The sequence below is a fragment of the Aulostomus chinensis genome, chromosome 3, assembly GCF_037954235.1.
Source record: "Aulostomus chinensis isolate RoL2024-O1b breed Wild chromosome 3, RoL_Achi_v1.0, whole genome shotgun sequence".
Classification (NCBI taxonomy): domain Eukaryota; kingdom Metazoa; phylum Chordata; class Actinopteri; order Syngnathiformes; family Aulostomidae; genus Aulostomus; species Aulostomus chinensis.
In genome coordinates, this window is record NC_141322.1 from 19,087,640 (window position 1) to 19,108,600 (window position 20,961).

Here is a 20,961-nt window from a genome sequence, read left to right on the forward strand (position 1 = left end):
GGTTTATTGAAGGAGTGTTGAATTAGTGTTACTTAAGCATAATTAAGCTTTTATTAATGCTTAATCCTTATTGTAATGTGGCGACAACTAACCCCACCACAACCTCCCACAGTTTTCTTTTCATATTTCTGAATATTCCTTTTGAACAGCATTAGTAAATCCATACTACAGGCATTAACTAACTGGTAACTAACAGTTAACGCAGCATAAAGTAACCATGATTAATACAACTTCACTGTAAAGAGTTACACTTTTCAAAATTTTTAAGAGCAAAATTTGAAGTTGGCCATTTCTAACCTGAGGAAACATCTGCTCAAACACAACAAGACCTATAATCTAAAAGTTGAAGAGTGAATTTTTTGAATTGAATATTGATGAATGGATGTCAAAAATCAGGAGATCTGGGTTTATTTTTTAGAACTAAAATGTGATTTCCAGTATGATAAAGAAAGTAAGGCAGCAAAAAAGCACCCAATTCCAGGCACTTATATAATCAAGGCAATAATTACACATCAGCACAAGCAGAAGAAATTATTACACTCACAACACTTAATAGAATCACCTCATGTTCCGCAATAAGTGTTCCCTTCCAGCACCACACGCTGAGATACTGCCTAACTTCTGGAAAGAACTAAACCCTGGCTCATGGTAGACTGCCAGATTTCAGCCTGCCCATAACTCAGCGTGCTGGGCAACTTCTCAGTCACACAGCTGGAGCTTTGAATCACAACACAAAGTGGCCTTCGTTCATCTTCCAAAACTGGACAAGGAGAGGAAAAAAACAAACAGCGGATACCGTCTATTAACCGCGAAATACATCCGTTCCAGAGAGCTTGAGAGCCAGTGGTCACTATGACACAATCACCTACCACCATAATTCCCTCCACATCCCCTGAAAGACAAGGTTCTGTTTACTATCTTCTTTTCTGTATTAATCTTTACGTTCTCATCGTTCTCATCACTGCCACCATCAATAACATCATATTCTTTAACATCTTGATTGTGTTTTCTGCCTGTTATTATTCTCAATTCCTGATGCTGTTTTTGATTCACTTTATTTCATATATTTTTGATTTTTACCTGCCTTCTTAGCAGTCCCAATGTCTTCAGTTATTATGAACCTGCTTAGCCACGTTTTCTATTATTTCAGTATTTCTTTCTCCTTTTTTTCAATCCCACTCTTTTGTCTTCTCTCATGGTTCTGCAGCTATCAATGTCTTCTTGTATCTTGGGGGTTGTAGTAGTTATAATAATAGCGATGATGATTACATTGGTGATGGGAATAATGATGATAACGACACCACAGTTTCTCCCCCTCCTCTTCTCTCCCTCATCTCCCTCAGAATCACACCAACAAACTGACTTCTCTTCAGGTTCATCACTATTTCCCAGTAGAACATACAGATATGTCTTTTCTGTTAAAGAGCATTTCGATCTCTAACCTTGATCTCTATTTACCTGACTGACATGAAATACTTTTGAGAGCATAGGACTGATGCTGATAAGTGGAATACTTTTCACAGGTGTGATATTTTCGCTATGGGAGGTAGCAGGAGGTGAATTTCCTGGCAGACAATCCTGCTGTAAAAAGCAAACTGCTCTGAACCCTCTGGAACACACACGCACATACAAACACACACACATCCAAAACCATAATGAATACTTTTTTAAGCACTTTTTTTCATTTCCTTTCTTCACTTTTGCTGCAGTTTTACTTCAAATGTTGTTTTAGCCTGTCATGTTTCACTCATTACTTGTTATTTCTTGTTTCATTAAAAAGGAAACAAGCTCTCAGGGCTTGCAATCCTTCGCCAAAGACGTTACATAGATGCAGAATACGTCCATTGTAAATTTATAATCCATTCATAAATTTCCCTCCCTACTGCCCAAAACAGGTTTACCAGATCATCGATGCAGAACACAATGCAGACTCACTACGGGTGTTTCAAATTTATCCCTGTATTTCAAAATGCGCTCGTTTTTTTTTTCTTTTTTTACATTGGCCATTACATCAAAAACAGGTCTTCTAGATCACAAGATAACTTCTGGAAACCCAAACAGTTTTTCTTTCAGCCATTCTGCAGGGACTCCTCTTCTCTTCTGCTATACAGTATCCTGCTAGTGATCCAGAACAGGATAGGATTTACAATTTGATCCTGGTCTCCAAAAGTGAATCACTTGTTCCTTGTCACATTACCTAGATTTCCCCTAAATGTAATCATATCCATCCATTAGTTTTCAGATATTTTGCCACCAAACCAACGTAAACATGCTGGTAATCACATGACTTCCTGGGTGGAGGTTAAAAAAAAGGGGTCTATGCACAGTATGTAGAAAAACACACTGAAAAGGACCTTATGACCCCAATTTCTGAAGAAATCATGACATAATCTCTGTCCACAAAGCACATGTACAGTACACTTGAGTAAATCAGAACCTGTGTGTGTGTGTGTGTGTGTGTGTGTGTGTGCAAGTGTGTGTGTGTGTGTGTGTGTGTGTGTGTGTGTGTGTGTGTGTGTGTGTGCGTGTGTGTGAGTGTCCATTCAATCACTTCAGCCTTGTTCCTATTGACAGATCCATCACTATTCTCTTGTTCTGAAGGAGCATTGACAAGGGACAAAATAAAGCATGAGCTGGTCTGCTCTCACTGTCTGCTTTCTACCTCCTTGACAAATACAAAGGCAGCAAATTAGAGATTTCTGTATGTATTTCCTGTTTTTTTCTGACTTACACACATAAAGTAATATTACAGAAACAACATTAAAAATGTGATGGAGAAGTGCAAAAAACCCTCAGGGAGTCTTATTCAAGATGCTCTCTAATACCATAAATGCGCCTTTATATTAATATCTAATCTCTAACATAATACCTTGGGGACTAAAAGCTGTCTAACACTTAACATCAAACCTTTTATTTAACTTTTATGTTTATAAGGTGTTGTAAAGGTAAACAAATCATTTAAAGGTAGTACCAAATGATCGTGTTCTCATGAACTGTATATCTACTGAGAGGATTTCTTCAGAATGTGACATTTAATGTCCTAAGTTTGGCTTTTATACTTAAAGAAGCGAGGGTTTAATATGAGGGGCTGCAGTTGATTCCGTTCATGTAAATGCTAACACAGTATCCAAGCACGGAACCCTGCACGGGTCTGCGTGAAATGGTGGTCGACAACGACGCACTTGAGTGTGAAAATCTACATGTGAAAAACCATTCAGGCATGGCAGTGAAATCTAATCTCTCTGATGTAATGAAGATGAATGCTTTTGAAATTTGGGCAGACAACATAGAATCTTGGGATTTACACAATTTTCTGCTGTGGGATCACTAAATACGCAAATGCTGCTTATTGACCGGCTTGTTTATCTGCAGATAACGAAATAATAATGCGCATACTGCCACCTATAACGGGGCCGCATGACCCAATTAGGAGGGTGAGCAGTGAGTAATCATCTTGCGATTGGAAGGTTACCGGTTCAATCCCCAGCTCCATGGGGACTGGAGCATATGCAGCCATGCAAACAGCTCTGTGAGGCTGCTATAGACACAGAGGCACTTTGAGCTAATTACAGTTTTACCCTTCTTACACGACTTTGACTTGGTTGATGGTGCTTGGAAAATGTTATTGCAATTAATCCTGAGGATGACATTTCAGTTTGGGTCAAGACTGACAAACAGAATGTTGGGCATACATTATATCTTTTTTTTTTTTTTTTTTTTGGGAGTTGCAGGGAACATCAGGGAATCATTAAAGTCACTTTGAAAAGTTCTGGACCAAAATAGTGGGCCAATCAGCCAAGAGAACCTTCTCTACAGCCAGAAACTGACATGGCTCAATAAATAATCACAACACCCTTTCATGAAGTAAGCATGCAGGTAGCAAACAACTCATCGGGTAAAGAAATGCTGCTGATTTGTCCGATTCTGAATTTAAGGGTACTTTTGTAATGAGCCCATTAGTGTGAAGGTTCTTCCAGCTGCTTTCATCAGTCCCACACATTTTCACCAGGACACTGAATACCAGGTTTCACCTCTTTGCTTCAAAGTGGACTCTGTAATGGATGCTTCTGTCTGCCTGAGTGCCACTTCTATAGCACAAGAGTCTATCAGACAAAGCTGTCGAAACAATGAGGAAAGTGTATGCAAAGGACTGACTGTCATGATTTAGTTAGCTGGAAGAACTGAATTAATATTAGATCTGGTGTTTCAGCTCAACAACTAAAAACTCGTCAGGGTTATTTTTAAGTTCTACATGTGCATGAAGATGGTGATTTTATTAAGAATATCAGCATCAGCTCCTGCAAGACTCTTGAGGAAAATTCTCAAAGTATATTAAGGCTTTTTATTGCTGCAGTCACACTAAAATTGTCATTTACTTGCTGGATTACGTTATTACTTTAGTATGCAACATTCACACACACACTCTGACGTCTCTAGGGGGATGATGGGGATGATGATTCTATCTTTTACAGGTCTGGGCATGGCAGTGTGTGTCTTACATTTGTACAGGCGATGAGGAAAAAAGGAGACAAAAGCAAAACAAATATTCAATAAATTAAAAACAAAACTAAGGCGGCACGGTGGTGCAGTGGTTAGCGCTGTCGCCTCACAGCAAGAAGGTTCTGTGTTCAAGTCCTGGCTCATGGGGGTCTTTCTGTGTGGAGTCTCCATGTTCTCCCTGTTCCTGTGTGGGTTCTCTCTGGTACTCCAGCTCCCTCCCACAGTCCAAAGACATCAAGAGGGGATGAGACTGACTGATACTCTAAATTGACCGTAGGTGTGAGTTGTCAGGGTTGTCTGTCTCAAAATGTTGGCCCTGCGATGGACTGGTGACCTGTCCAGGGTGAACCCCGCCTCTCGCCTGAAGTTGCTGGGATAGGCTCCAGCCCCCCCGCGACCCTTAACAGGAATAAGCGGAAGACAATGGATGGAAAAACAAAACTACTTACACTTTGATGCAAAGAAAACCCAAATAAAATCTTTTATGCTGACTCATGTCTGTTCATCATTCAAGCTGTTCCTGCAGAGAAGTGGTTCCCTCCCAGTTATAAAATCTGTTGAGTGATGAATGATGAATTAAAGAACACACTCGGAAAGCTCACGCCAAGATTATTCCCTTCTTGCTAGCTTGTTAGTTCATGTATAAGTAATTGTTTCATTTTAATCATCAGTTCTTGGCAAACCAGTGATAAAAGTGTGTTTCCTACGCATGCTGTTGCAGTGAGGCTAAGCTGGTGCTAAGAATCCTTGCACCTCCTCCATATGTCACTGCCAAACCAATGAAATGGAGCTCCAGTACACTCTGACTGCACTCGTCACCTTATATCCATCTAAAGATTAAAGTAACCAGATGACATTAGATTAAAAACCCCAATAATATCTGACTTTTGTCTTCAGTGCTAAAAACTAAAATCGGCATTAAGTTTCTTGCAGTAGTTATTGGTGTTTATCAACTCCAACGATGGAGCACAGAGACGAAGCAACTCCTAAATCTTTAATTTTTGTGTTGCGCGTGGGGATTTTATTTAGAATCATGCTTATATGAGGACCATCTCCACTTGCTGCTTCTTGCTAATTATGTTTCCCAGTTTGGCTGAACATTTGGCTGTTGTATGTCCAGCACTGCAGATTTATACAACTATAATTCTGTAAGTGTGTCATCGCTAACATCCCTGATTATGCTCCAGACGCTAAATAGCTGTGAATCACCACACAGGCCTGATTCCATCTAACCAGCAATTTTGTAAACTGGTTCACTATAAGAGAAACCAAGAACCGGTAATTCATTAGAAAATAAACAAACACAAACGAAGGAATGTTGCATGAATAAGAACCGCATCAGTAGTGATTATAGCGTATGGATGAGAACTGTTCTAAAGAATTAAATGGAAAAAAAAACAATGTGTCTCTATGGCAACAGGAGTTTGTGTTGGTAAGAGTTGTTAATTAGTCTTTCAAAGAAAGCTGAAGTTACTAAATGTGTATGTGTGTGTGTGTGAGTGAGTGTGTGTGTTGTGTTTCTTTAGCAGGAAGTCCTCATGTTATGGGGACATAAATCTGTTGATATTAATTTCTGTGTACAAGGTTAGAGTTAGACAAGCAGGGTTTATGGTATTAAACTATACTGTATTGTGTGTGTTGAGGGGGGGGGGGTCAAGCCACTGTTTTCCTCTGTTCTGGACAGGAGAGGCTGAACAAACTCAATCTTTGTAGGTACACAGAGCAAACACATGAGTACACACAAGTAAACAACGTCACATTCCTCCTCAAATCCTCTTAATCTAGTGTTGGACAACCGCTGGTGATAAAGCCCTGGAATAAATGAGGATAATTACCAGCAGGCAGCGAGGTGTGGCCCCCACAGCAGCCTGTCAGAGGAGAAACACTTCCAGGGTGGGGAGGGGGCGTAGCGCGGTGAAGGCTTTTAATTGGTGTAATGAATCTTTTGTCATTAACACTTCATTTGTATGCACTCATCCAATTAGCTGCTGTCATGTAAGTGTGTTAGAGACGCTCGCGGTTTCTGTGGGAGTCAATACGAACTGAATATGAACATGAACTGACCAGCCCGCTGACATCACCCCCAAACAGCAACTATATCACTGCTCAATGAAAGGAAATAGGTCCTAGAGGTAGTGTGGAGCTTCTAGAAAAGCAGTAATATATAAAGGTACATGGAATAAGCTTGGGCTGCATGGTGGTGCAGTGGTTAGCACTGTGGCCTCACAGCAAGAAGGTTCCGGGTTCGAGTCCCGGCTCGGGCACGGGATCTTTCTGTGTGGAGTTTGCATGTTCTTCCCGTGTCTGCGTGGGTTCTCTCTGGTACTCCGGCTTCCTCCCACAGTCCAAAAACATGCAATTGGGGACGAGGCTGATTGATACTCTAAATTGACCGTAGGTATGAATTTTAGTGTGAATGGTTGTCTGTCTCTATGTGTTGGCCCTGCGATGGACTGGCGACCTGTCCAGGGTGAACCCCACCTCTCGCCCGTTGACGCTGGGATAGGCTCCAGCCCCCCCCCCCCCCCCGCGACCCTTAATGTGTAGGAATAAGCGGAAGATGACAATGGATGGATGGATGGAATAAGCTCTAGTTTCTGTGTTACATGAATCAAGACTACAGGGTTTCCCATTTTATCTTCATTCCTCTTGGATATTACGGTTACATCACAACTATGGTTTATAATGTAGCGATTTTATTGGCTGTGTGCTTCAACCTGTCTACATGGCTAATGGTTAAAAAATTAAACCAAGACAGACACCGAACGTGTGATTTACAGAGAAAAATACTTAATTAGATAAAAAAGAGGAAGATGTAACTTAGTTTCAGTTGGACTGAGACAGATTTTCAGTTGATCCTTCTCTTGGTTTGATCCTCCTACAGGATCCAGCAGTATCAGTACTGTATTGTAGATTTCTGAGATTTTTTCTTGCTAAATTAATACAGGAACGAGAGTCTTTGCACCACATCAGCCACGCTCCGTCTCTCATTACCACCCGCCTGGGAGAAGAGATCTCTCACTATTACGCATTATATTTCCCCCTCTCCTCCAGCTTCTCTCTCATTACTTTGCTTTCCGTTCATGGCTTAATAGGTTGGGTCTTTACTGAATAAGGCCACCCACCCCATCCTTCCTATTTTCAGAAAATTTCAATCGATTTTCCATTGTTTCGTTCTTGTCTCATTCCAGTTTATTCCCCACCTCCTGGGGCTGCAGAATAAAAAGAGGTGCCCAGCAAAGGCTTTTCATGAACATTAATTCCATCCTCTGCAAGGTACTTTGAGCATTCAGGGACATCATCAAACCTCATGAGGTCACAAGGTCGTAACCAACAAACGTCAGAAGCGGAAATCAGTGTTATAAAAAAAATAAGACAGTATCTGCTGAGAGACAGCAGAAATGTTCTCCTTCTAACCCTGCAGCTGACTAACACAGTGATGTCATCCATTTCTCATCAGCCTTCATAATTAGCCATCAGTAATCTGTTAATTTGATTTGTCATTTTGAACAACCGCCTCAAGCCTGCAATCGATGGAATAACAGATATCAGCTACTTATCTGAAAGATAATGAATGATAATTGAAGGCTGCAGAGAGGAAGAGCCTCTGTGCTATCACAAAGTAACAGCAGGAATATCACACACATGAAAACCTGCAAGTGATCAATTTACCACGGAGGATTAGATTTAGGTTCAGCAAAGATTGTTTCAACTAATTAGAATGAAACTTTTGACCCAATGAAGCTTTTGGAGACTCCTGTCAGTCTGTGTCTGTTTCACATTCAGAATATAGAGTGTTCTATTCCATAGAGTGTGTTTGTAATGTTCGAGTGCATCGTGGAAATAATTACTCCTATATACTCTACACTTCCATCTAGTTTTTTGAAAGTAGGCCAGGATAATATCCAAGTAACCCCATTAGAAGTCAGGCCAACTGACATAGATGTGATGCCTTTAAATTAACCTCCACTCTTCATTCTCCTCTATGCACGTGTCAGTTTAATATTTTGGAGAAGAGACTCGCCCTTCCATGAATCACAAGCAGATAGGTCACAAACACAAGTGCTGAGAAATGTTAATATTGACATTTGAATGTCAAATGCCATTTATTGATTTCGCTGAATATGACACACGCTTATGTCCCCTATCTGAGGAAGCTAGACCCAGGTTTTAAGTAGCTCAGTGAGCATGAAGACTTAAAATATCTAATATTTAAACATAGTTCCCTCACATTTCTGGGGATTCTTTGATGTGATTTAGATGCAAATGTTAACTGGTGAGCTTTAATGGTCTTTCCCCTGCTTCTATGCTAAACTAAGCATCTCCCGTCCCTAAAACCAGAGTAAAAAGTTCAGTTTTTCCTGTAAACACTTCCAAAGTGCCATTGATTTATCACCTATTGTATGCAGAGATGCATATGAATTAGTCAGTAGCGATGTCTGTGTCGAGTGAGTGACGCCTTTCCATTCGTATTCTCAGGACATGTCATGATTGACAGCGGATGATAACCACAAGGAGCAGGGGGCCCTCATTTCTTTGTGTGGTTTCAAATCAGGACACGTCCGCACATTCCTGCGCTGACAGAGAAACAGAGCTGCTGCAGCGGTGAGATTACTAGCCTCGCTGTCATATTCCAGTCTGTTCATGGCCGGAGACGCTCAAAAGTCTGTAGAGAGCTGATACTGACTCGGAGAGAACAACAACATGCAGGTGCTGATCCGAGGGAACAAAAGGGTACTAAGAACAAATGAAAATGAGTTTAAATAGATGAAAAAAATATATCATTATAAACTGATTATTAAGGTATGATTGTAGAGTAATTGCCTAACATATCACACTACCGTACTTATAATTAAATGACCGCACATTAGTTGTTTCTTGTCAACAACATCCTGTCGGATGTTTACACTGGAAAGAGAGAGCGATTTTCCCAGACAACAACTTTGGGATGGTGAAACTATTGTTGTGTACTCAGCTGTTCTCTGTAACACACGGTTTCATGAAGGGCCAAGATATATTTCCTGACAAATGAATGAAAATATCCAGAGTTTAATGAGTTCCTCCTTTGCTCATGGTCCAACTCTCCCCCATGTTTAATAAAAAGTCCGCCAGCTGGTTTTCGTGCAGATGGACAAACATCAGGAAAATCCTCCTTGATGAAGGTACTAGTAAAAAGAATCAATACAAGATCGAAGAAAAGTCTTGAATATCCAAACTTTTCCCTCAGTCAGGCACAACTGAGGATCCCTGATGTACTAGATAGCTACAACCTGGCTTTATTGCCTTTATCAGCCATCTAAGATTTGTGGGACAATTAAACCAATGTGGGTCAATGTTCTGTTGTTGTAAGTCTGCACAAACACTTCTGTGTAGACTTCACCCAGCATATTTGGTTATAAAAACCACCAGTAACACCCTGGACAATGAGTTATTTTATCTATCATATATACACTGCATTCTTTAGTCATATATCATTCAGTATTTGGATATTTAGACACAGTATTTGTTTTTCATCTGCTCACAAACTCAAATACTGTCCGTTTGCTATGGTGTCTACTCGCCTTAACTTGCTAAAGATTTGGGTTATTGTATCGTCAGTTTAGTGTTAACAGCATCTGGATTGACTAATGTTAGCAATGTAATGTTAGCGAGTTAGCTTTTCACCTTAAAGCTAGCTACATACACTAATAGCTGATGTGTTATTGCTGGTGTTGCTAAGCTAAAGTTATTTACTGCAGGGCTGCCAACATGGGGGTTTAACCAGGTCCTAACCTTGTCAAAAATTACAAAGAGAGGGTGCAGCTCTCCTCAATAGTGTGGCTGGTGCAGGGGTTAAGTCAGAAGGAAAGAGAAAAGAGGGTGGAGAGAGAACATTGAGCCCCCCCCCCCCCCCCAAAAGAATCTATGCGTCAGGTCAACATCATCAGCCATGTTTGCTCGTAGTAGGGGTCGCTGACACATCAGAAACCAACCTGATACACTTTTAAAGACCCAAAACCATCATAGCCTGAAAACGGTTTGGGATTTTGACCCAGTGATGACAGAGGAGACGTCAAACACTACAGAATATCACACTGTACCCTCTGATTGAATCGGCCGGAGGGTTCTCATTCACATATTTCTCAGTTCCTGTTGCCAGACAGTTATATTATTACTGATTCTTTTTCATGATGCTGCAATGCTGATTAAATCAATATTTTACGATGGGATGTTGCTGGAAAATACTAAGCATAAATGCAGCTGGGATGGGCGGTATTGACATCTTATAAGAAAAATTTGCGCAGAGGCTGGCAGGTGAGGAATATGTCCCATAAAACAGAGCTGATGAGGGCTGTATTGCAGGCGTGTGGATGGGAAACACTGCTGCTTGTTGAAGTCTGTATTATGAGCAAAGCGTTAAAATTAAAATAATCGCTGTTGACCGTATCATAATTCTAATCAACTCAGAGCTTTCCTTGTTAGGATCTCATCTCACGCACCCACCTACACACCCATCCACCCACCCCCTTCCACCTCCCACCCCCACCCCACACACACACATGCACACACACACACACACACGGGGGGGGGGGGGGGTCGCCTCGCCTCATCTCTCTGCACCTTACACCAATGTCTCTATGCAGCTCATTTGAAAGCAGCATTAACACATTAACATTCAGAAACATGTCCTGAAGCACACACACACACGCACACACACACACACACACACACACACACACACACACACACACACACACTAAGCGGCAATGTTGATTCTCCTCATGTCTTGTCTCCCCTACGGGCCAGTATACGTCACCGTGTCTCTGAAACTGACCCTTATACGATCACACCTCCACATAAATCAAAAACCACAGAAATACGAAGGAAAAGTAAACATTCACAGACGTTCTAACTCATGTAAAATTGCCACAACAATCATGCAGACTTTGTAGAACTGACCCATTTCATTGTATTAATGGATAGTGACAATAAAAACTTCCTCTTCTTCTCTGTCTTTTTCTCCTTCTTCCTACTGTGAGATACAGAGAGATTGACCTGGCACCGATGAGCTGAATTAGCATCACGTGAACTTGTCTGAAAGGGTTTGAACAAACAAGACATGAAAATAGGATGCCTTAATTGATCAGGAAAGTTATTAAAATTCCCCCTGAGGACACAGCTCATCTACCACCACTACCATGACTACAACTGTTGATACTGCATCAAATATTGAGCAGGATCCTGGAGACAGAATGTGACTGCAATCAGTCATGCAGCTCCGGAGGCAGAAATACCTGTGGAGAAGATGCAGAGATAATAATGTCCATTAATTGGACATGGATGCACACAGATGGAGGAGAGAGCAGCCCAGTGCATCATGGGAGATCCTATAACAGTCTAGACCTGTAGCAGCATAACGAGGAGAGACAAGTCTGGGCCTGTTTTATTAAAAATGAATGTTTTAAGACTTTGTGTTAATGTGGAGAGGAGGAGCCTGATAGCCTGAAGCTCCTCCTGTCATTATACTTTTGGAGACTTGATGAAACACAAGTAAGGGCTGTTGAGGGCTTTGAAAGTAAGAAGGAGGAGATTAATTTCTATTCCTGGATTTTACAGGGCACAAGCTAATAACAATAAATATGATCTGTTTTATTGGTTTGCAACAAGTCTTTTTAACCAAGACGCTGAACTCTGAACTGGTTAACGGTTAACTGTTTGAAGAAAGGATGACTCATGCAGCATTGTGGTGGAACTGTGCTTTATACAGTAAATGTAGCCCATTTACCATGTGTAGATTACATAGATTACATCTGTGATACTGTCAGACAGTAAAATGAGGACATACATGTACATCGGGGACTTGCGTTATCCAAAGAACAGAGGAAATCTGGGTCTTTTTCTTTTTCGCTGTTTTCTCACTGTTCTGCAGATGTTTCTCTCATTCTCATGTGGAAGATGGCTCATACACTTGTCACGTCCTAACACTCACTCACACACACACACGCACACGCACACACACACACACACACACACACACACACACACACACACAGATATATACCTTCACTGTATTTCTGTATATAGGTACACGCCTGGGAGAAACAAACAGAGCCACGGAGCAGAGAGCTCTCATAAATAAACCGGCTCTGTGTAACAGTGCAGAAACAGACTCCTCAGTTCACCCCCAGGGGAACATAAAAGACAAAGACACTGGAAAATGAAGTTGGGGGAAGAGAAATGTTAGGTGAGGGAGAAGAAATGAAGAGTTAATATGCAAAATCAGATCAAATAAAAGAATATAAATGTGATAGAATTAATTAAAGCGTTGCAATTAAAAAGATATGATAAAAATATATATGATTCATTCTTTAGAGGTTCCAAAAATGGCTTTTTTGTATTTGTTCCCAAATGAGTTCGTGAAATGAAACCTATAAAGTACTTACCAGATACTGCAAAACAGTAAAGCAGTAGCCCTGAGTTGCCTTTGAGAGAAATCTGACTGTTTATTGGCAGCTTGATATAAGTTTTTGTCATAATGTCTGTATGTAGAGCCTGCTAGATATAACTTCTTCCCTCATTGTAGATTTACTTATAGTTTTGATTAAGTTATATCTTGTGGCCACAAATGAATTCAACTGAGACAACAGGTTACATCTTCAACATCTTCAATTTTTTTCTGTCTTTCTTTGGTCACTCCAGGGTTCCGTACAGCACACGTTACCAGGAAGGCTCAAAATTAGACAACGATTGATCATAGAAAAGCTTAAATAAAGGTGAAATAGTTCCAAAAATCACTTGAAATGAAAAAAAAAACAGAATAAGAATAAAAATTGGAATATGGGGGGAAACTGGGTTGTTGTGCTTTGCAGTGTGTGAACTTTAAAAGTACTTTTTGGATTTAAAACACTACAAAATGTAATGTTTATACGATAACATATTCAGCATGATGTTCTTAGAACTGCATTTTTATAGAATCTGTACAGGTCTACCTCGACCTTTGGCTCAACAGATTCCTGACTTGAGCTTTCACGCTCCTCCCGTGGTCTTCGTGAACAGATGCTCCCTCTGTTGTGTTGGAGAAGTCATGAGAGCTCAGTAACTGTGATTGTTTCTTGTACAGTTGCTTCCCGTCCATGTTGCCTTTCAGCATCAAAGTGCATTCTTGATACTGGAAATCAAAGTAAAGCAAAATAAAACTCAAAGTCTCTACAGTAGCTCAAGGGACCTCTAAATCTTTAGGGAATCCTAAAAACTGAACCAAACAGTCTTCATCAGCAGACATGAACATGTTTGATGTTTGCAACTTTTCTCATGCAGTAGTTACTTTGAACCATTCGAGACATGCTGCTTTATTTAGAGTATTACAAACACCACTGAGAATGTTTCATAATAGAATTTCCATGGAAATTGAGTTAGTTAAAAACTGAAGCATCTACAGAGATAATTGACATTTCAAGATCCAGTGATGATCCAGTTACACAAATTCAAATCTAGAAAATTAACAATTAGCTTTAAATGTGTTTTACAGCTTGATGAAGACTTTCACAGTTTGGGGTCCAGTCCATTAGTGAAAAGTACTAAAGCCTTAGATCTCTCAATGTAAACAAACAGCAAACATAAATTCAGTTCTGTCAGGACCATTCACATCAAGAAACACAGAGATGATAATGAGCTTGATTTGTTTATTATAGTACAAATTGGTGGTACGGCTCTGTTCAGAGGAGTCCCCTGATAATTTTTCATGAGCACCATGAAACAGGAAACCAGCAGCGTGAGGGAAGGTTCTCCCAGTTTAAGACTGGAAGAGCCATTATACCCCCGTGAACAGAGCAAGCAACATGACATGGAACGAACTATGCCATGTATACACGACAAGGTGGCGCTGGGGAGGTGGAAGGTAGCAAGTTGCGAGCGGGAGCAACTGTAGCAGCAGATAGCAGCAGCAGATAGCAGTAGATAGCAGTAGATAGCAGCAGATAGCTGCAGCAGATAGCAGTAGATAGCAGAGGCAGATACCAGTAGATAGCAGCAGATAGCTGCAGCAGATAGCAGCAGAAGGCAGTAGATAGCAGCAGCAGATAGCAGTAGATAGCAGCAGATAGCAGTAGATAGCAGCAGCAGATAGCAGTAGATAGCAGATAGCAGCAGATAACAGTAGATAGCAGCAGATAACGGTAGATAGCAGATAGCAGCAGCAGATAGCAGAAAGCAGCAGCAGATAGCAGCAGATAGCAGCAGCAGATAGCAGCAGATAGCAGCAGATAGCAGCAGATAGCAGTAGATAGCAGCAGCAGATAGCAGATAGCAGCAGATAACAGTAGATAGTAGATAGCAGATAGCAGATAGCAGCAGCAGATAGCAGCAGATAGCAGATAGCAGCAGCAGACAGCAGCAAATAACAGTAGATAGCAGCAGATAGCAGCAGATAGCAGAGAGCAGCAGATAGCAGCAGCAGATAGCAGCAGGAGATAGCAGCAGATAACAGTAGATAGCAGTAGATAGCAGCAGCAGATAGCAGCAGAGAGCAGCAGCAGATAGCAGCAGATAGCAGCAGCAGATAGCAGCAGATAGCAGCAGACAGCAGCAGATAACAGTAGATAGCAGCAGATAGCAGTAGATAGCAGATAGCAGCAGCAGATAGCATCAGCAGATAGCAGTAGAAAGCAGATAGCAGCAGCAGATAGCAGATAGCAGCAGATAGCAGTAGGTAGCAGTAGATAGCATCAGATAGCAGCAGATAGCAGCAGATAGCAGCAGCAGATAGCAGCAGATAGCAGCAGATAGCAGTGGATAGCAGCAGATAGCAGTAGATAGCAGCAGATAGCAGCAGATAGCAGTAGATTGCAGCAGATAGCAGCAGATAGCAGTAGATTGCAGCACATAACAGTAGATAGCAGCAGATAGCAGCAGATAGCAGTAGACAGCAGCAGATAGCAGTGGATAGCAGCAGATAGCAGTAGATAGCAGCAGATAGCAGTAGATAGCAGATAGCAGCAGCAGATAGCAGAAGATAGCAGCAGCAGATAGCAGTAGATAGCAGTAGATAGCAGCAGCAGATAGCAGCAGATAGCAGATAGCAGCAGCAGATAGCAGCAGATAACAGTGGGCAGAGCAGCATAGCCAGAAGCTAGCAGAGCGGTAGTTGAGGCCGGGGGACATTTAAGTTGAGAGGGGCCAATCAGAAGTGAGGGATTTGATCAGCTAGTGCGGAGCAGCTGTAGATCGGCTGATTGATCAGTTTGATTGATGGACGGGAAAGCCAATAGCGCTTGACTACCACGGCCTGACAGAACTAACTCTGACTAACGCTCGATTTCTATAAAATGATGATTTGGCTAACCTCATTCTCAGCACAACGTCAGCTGTGTGTATGCTGCTGTAACAACAGCATGATATAAAGAGTTATCGTGCTATAAAGACAAAAGTAAAATGAGTTTGAATTCATAAAATTTGTTCACATTTCAATACAAAAAGTCCTGAAATAAACCTGTTACATTAAAAAAATCGATGCAAGTATAGATGAGTGCTTTTTCATGCGGTCAAAGACTGACAAAAAATATAACCTATATATATATTTTGTTCCTCAAAAATCTATGATCATGATCTCTTAAACAACATTGAGAACTGGAAAGGTGACAGGTTGTGGGTCTGGAGGCAGCGGTTACTGTTGTTAATCCTCCAACAGTCAAGTTTCTCACTTTCTTGTGTGTTTCCACCTCAGGCAGAAATACTGCTGAGCATCCTCCATCAGCTATACCTGTCTGTTTATTGCTTCAGTCAGCAGCAGAGCTGTGTGTATGTGCGTGTGTGTGTGTGTGTGTGTGTGTGTATGTGTGTGTGTGAGTGAGTGCGTGCATGCGCGCATGCATGCGTGTGTTTTAATCACTTTCCGACTTTCAATAAGTGGTTAAAAAACAATAGATATTTTCTATTATCTTTCAGCTAAAAAATGAATTGATTCCAAAATGTCCTTATGAAGTTTCTACAGTGAAACAGAAAGATGAACCAACAATGTGAGAGCATCAACTAACACCCATTTTAGCTCTTCGGAAGCCTGAAAGCACGACTCTCCTGCGAGGACACAGTGATGGAAGTACATCAGACAGCTTTCCCTGCCGTCCCTACATGCCTCCCCCGTGGTCTCACACTAATTCACTCCTCAGTTTATCACGACCCCCACATGACTGCAAAATGACATCAACCACTTACGTGTGACATCACGATGTGAGAGAGGTTTAAAACTCTAAGAAGTGGACAAAAGGGCTTTACACCTTTCCGGAGAGATTTCTTTACTTACTTACTTACTTCAGAGCATTTGGTTCAGCCGTTGCTGTTGAAGGCTATCAAAATGTTTCGGGACTTTGTTGAAGAATGACGGGCATTTCTTTTGTTTGAGTCCAAAATCAATCAGAACAAGACAAGAGGGACCGAAAAACAAATCAATGTGGTGACATTTCAGATCATTCCATTACGGTCATTTCCTGTCCAGTTGTTAAAAGTAATTTCAGGCACATTTGGAGGAAAAATACAAACATGAAACAATGTAGAGAGAAACAGTACGTGCAATCCCATCCACTGAGCACCTCAGCTAAACCTTCAGACAACGAGAATATGGGCAGTTAAAGAGATGAACGCATGTGGGGACCCTGGGGGCTCTCTATCAACCCTGAACTGAGCAGATGTTTCACTAAAATACAGTGCCAGTGCTTCTAAAATAGGTGGTGTGTGTATGTGTGTGTGTGTGTGTGTGTGTGTGAAACAACTGAACTGTGATAGACGATCACCATCGTGACTCATCCAATCTCACCAGCGGTAATGAACATCGAGCTATAACAACCGGCCTGCTGCCATTTTTAACAAGATGATAACGCTGGTGGTATTAAGAGAAATACTATTTTGCTCCAATATGCAGCTGATGATGCAGTTCAGTATTCTTCTGCTACATGCAGGGAACGATGACGTTCTATCAGCTCATTCTACCATATTATGTGTTAGCAAACAGCAACTTAATTGCACATCCAGCATATGCCAGCATTTTTATTTCTTTTTACTTCACAAATGAGATCCACTATACTCTGTTATACTTTTTATAACTGAGGGGCGGCATGGCTCAGAGGTAGAGTGGCCATCTAGCAACTGAAGGGTTGCTGGTTCGATCCTCACTTCCCCTGGTGATTATGTCGAAGTATCCTTGAGCAAGATACTGAGCCCCTAATTGCTCCTGATGGCCCTGCAACGGAGCAGGGACCCATCCAGGGTGAACCCCGCCTCTCACCAAATGGGATAGGCTCCAGCCCCCCGACCCTTAACTGATAAGCAGTGTAGAAAATGGATGGATGGACTTTCTATAACTCCTGAGGGAAATATCACCGCGTTCTTTAAATGCTAATGGCTCCACTATGTTCCTCCAGCTACTTGATGATTTTCACTGCTGAGGAGGTAATATACATTGGCTTTATCAGCACTTTTAGGCTGAAAATTACACTATGAGAGCAGTGAAGTTCAACCAGAGACCACAAAACACTCAGTTTGATAGAAATTTTAATTAGATAACAAAAAGAAATCCTTTATTTCTCTTGTACATTTAATATGCACACAAAAAAGAAGTGTTTTCAAACCAAGTTACAGAGGTCATCTGTGCTGCAGGAAGAGAAGACAGTAAACAACCACTGGTTAAAAAGCCTCCCTGCCAACGCTGGCGATGGTCCCGCTGCCTCAATGAGGGTCAAATGGCAAAACTGTGTGACAGAAGTTGAACAACACATATCAGCATCGGTGAAAATCTCTCATGTTTTAAGTTGCCGTGGAATATATCTTTATCAATCCATTTCTTTCTTTGCTGCTTGAATATTTAGAAATGTAAATAAAAAATTTTTTTTTTAAAAAACTAAAGGGTTTTGGCTTATTTAAAGGTACAATGTGTCAAATTTAGCACCACAACAGATAGCTGCTTTTTTTGCAGGCTGTCAGTGGTGAAAAAGGTGAGAAACCACTGGTTTAATCATTGTGTTAAATGTATAACCCTTTTTATTATTAACCATTGAGTAAATATTCTTATAAGTGATTTGTATACTGTGAAATAAATGTTGTGTTGCAAAGTTATGCAAGTTTGATTTAACTGAGTTGGATAATGGATTTGATTTTAGAAATACTGCACTGTAATTGGTTGCCTGTGTGAGTGTTCCTGTCACTGACATCCACTTTTGATCACCAAAATCCCTAAAGTTCATCCTGGAGTCCAAATGGAACTTTGTATCAAATTTGAATACATTTTCTTCGGGCCCTGCTGAGATATCTTGTTAACAAGAAAAAGATGGAGGCACGAAAATGCAAAGGTACAGTGGAACACATTCGGCCTGGAAACATCTTCGATTGTCATGGAATGTTCACTGCTCTGCAGCTGGTGATTAACGGAGACATGGAGGTGAGGTGCCGGTGAAGAGCTCAAGGGATTAACACCCACCCACCCGCTCACCCACCCAACCTGCTGCAATTTGGCAAGAAGAATCTGCCAGCAGACCGCAGAGCAGTTTCTTCCTCATGATGTGAGACTGTTATTCATCCTTATAGAACCTTTATATCTCAGACTTATTACTTATTCATCCATCTCTTTTTTTTCTTGGGGGCTGCAAACTTTTTCTTATCTCTTTTCCTTTCAAGGTTTGAGGATATCTTTTCATTTGTCATAAAGTTTAAGAGTCCATTTTTTGGGGGTATTTCAATTTTTAACATATGTAGAGGGGTTGAAAATGCAAACAGTCAATGCTGATGATGATTGCTGGAACACAAGGAGAAGGGATGCTTCTCCTTGTGTTCCAACTCAAGCTATGTGAAGCTTCTTTCTTTCTTAAATTTCTCCACATAACCTTTTAAGGTGAATTTTATCTTCCCTAATTAAAAACACACACACACACACACACACACACACACACACACACACACACACACACGATATCCTTGATTCACCTGGCATTTGGATAAAGTTTTAAAAGTGCTTCTCCTCTGGCCTCCACTTTCTGCATGTTTGATGTCTCAGGTCTGGCTACAAATACAGGCTATATCTCTTGGTCAGTTCAGCATTAGTGAGGTGGACAAGATGAGCAATTTTAAATTGTATAAGCTTGTGTCTACTGCATGAAGACAAAGCGTGTACTTGCTACAAAGGAGAGCATCGCAAATCATTGAGGCGAGGGGTGCCGAGATCTCGCTCCCAGTGCTGCTAAAGCTGGATGTAATGTGGGGATTTATATCAGCTGTTATATCATGGATCCTTGTGATGGCACCCTCAAGACTTGTTTCTGTGGCTAGAAGAGTATCTACCAATGTCGCGGAGGCTAAGTGTGGTAACTCTTCCGTACAAAGTGTTCGATCAGTAAATACCAGCAGAAATGAGAGTGTGTAGGTTACATTTGTTTTTCCCATGATGAAAATGAAAAGAAAAGCAAAGGTCTGAAAGGTGGTTTGATCTAACAGTGGCTGTTAAGGAGGCTTTTTACACTGTGACAGTATTTACAGCGTGTAAACTGCCATCAAAGAAGAATCTATTAGTATCGTGCTGATTCATCATAGTGCCACCTGGTGGCAAGAGGGAGAATCATAAATCCATCCGTCTATCCATTTTCTTCCACTTATCCTGTTGAGGATGGAGCCTATCCACCTTACATCCATACTGAACCCCACACATGTATTTTACCTTTCACGTAGACACAAATAGGTGGCTTAAGCTAATGAGGGTGTTTTTTCTCACAACAGCATCACTTCTTTGTGATTCCACAATGCCAAAAGAGCCAGCCAGCGTATATTAGCTTGAAGCTAATGTCACCCTGTCGCCACTGACTACAAATAACTTTAAACTGTCTGTTTACAAATTGTCCAACACATTGTGTGGTGTAATTCACATCTTCTTTATCCGGCTGTATGCTCAGTAATCCGCCAACATTTTGATTTGACCCAAAAACCATCTATTTTTAACCCCTCTAGTTTTCCACTTGTTCACAGTCAAACTAAATTCAACAACGCACACTATGGATGATGCCTATGAGGCACCATTAGCTTCAAGCTAGGAAGACATTTCTGTCTCTTTCTGCATTCTGGAGTCACAGAGCAAAATGCAGCAGTGAAAAAAACAACAACATCTTAGTCTGCGCATGACACGTATTTGTGTGTACTTAAAAGACAACTCACACCTTTTTTTTTTGGAAGTATTGTTTTAACGCATCAGAGCTGCAACTCCTGAGCAGCAACCCAACACAGGGATGAGCATGTTCACCACACCGACACTAACGTGGGTTGATTTACTGTCTGAAACTATCAGGAAAAACTAGAATGACTAGTCTCAGGTCACTGCAAGTCACGCAGGCTGCTGTGACAAAATATTTCCTTCCTGTCACTCCTGCTTGGTAACCCCCTCCTCCATAAAGATGAATCAATGTATTAATGAGCCTGTAGCTTCACTGACAGTTGAAAAGGTAAATTTGACCA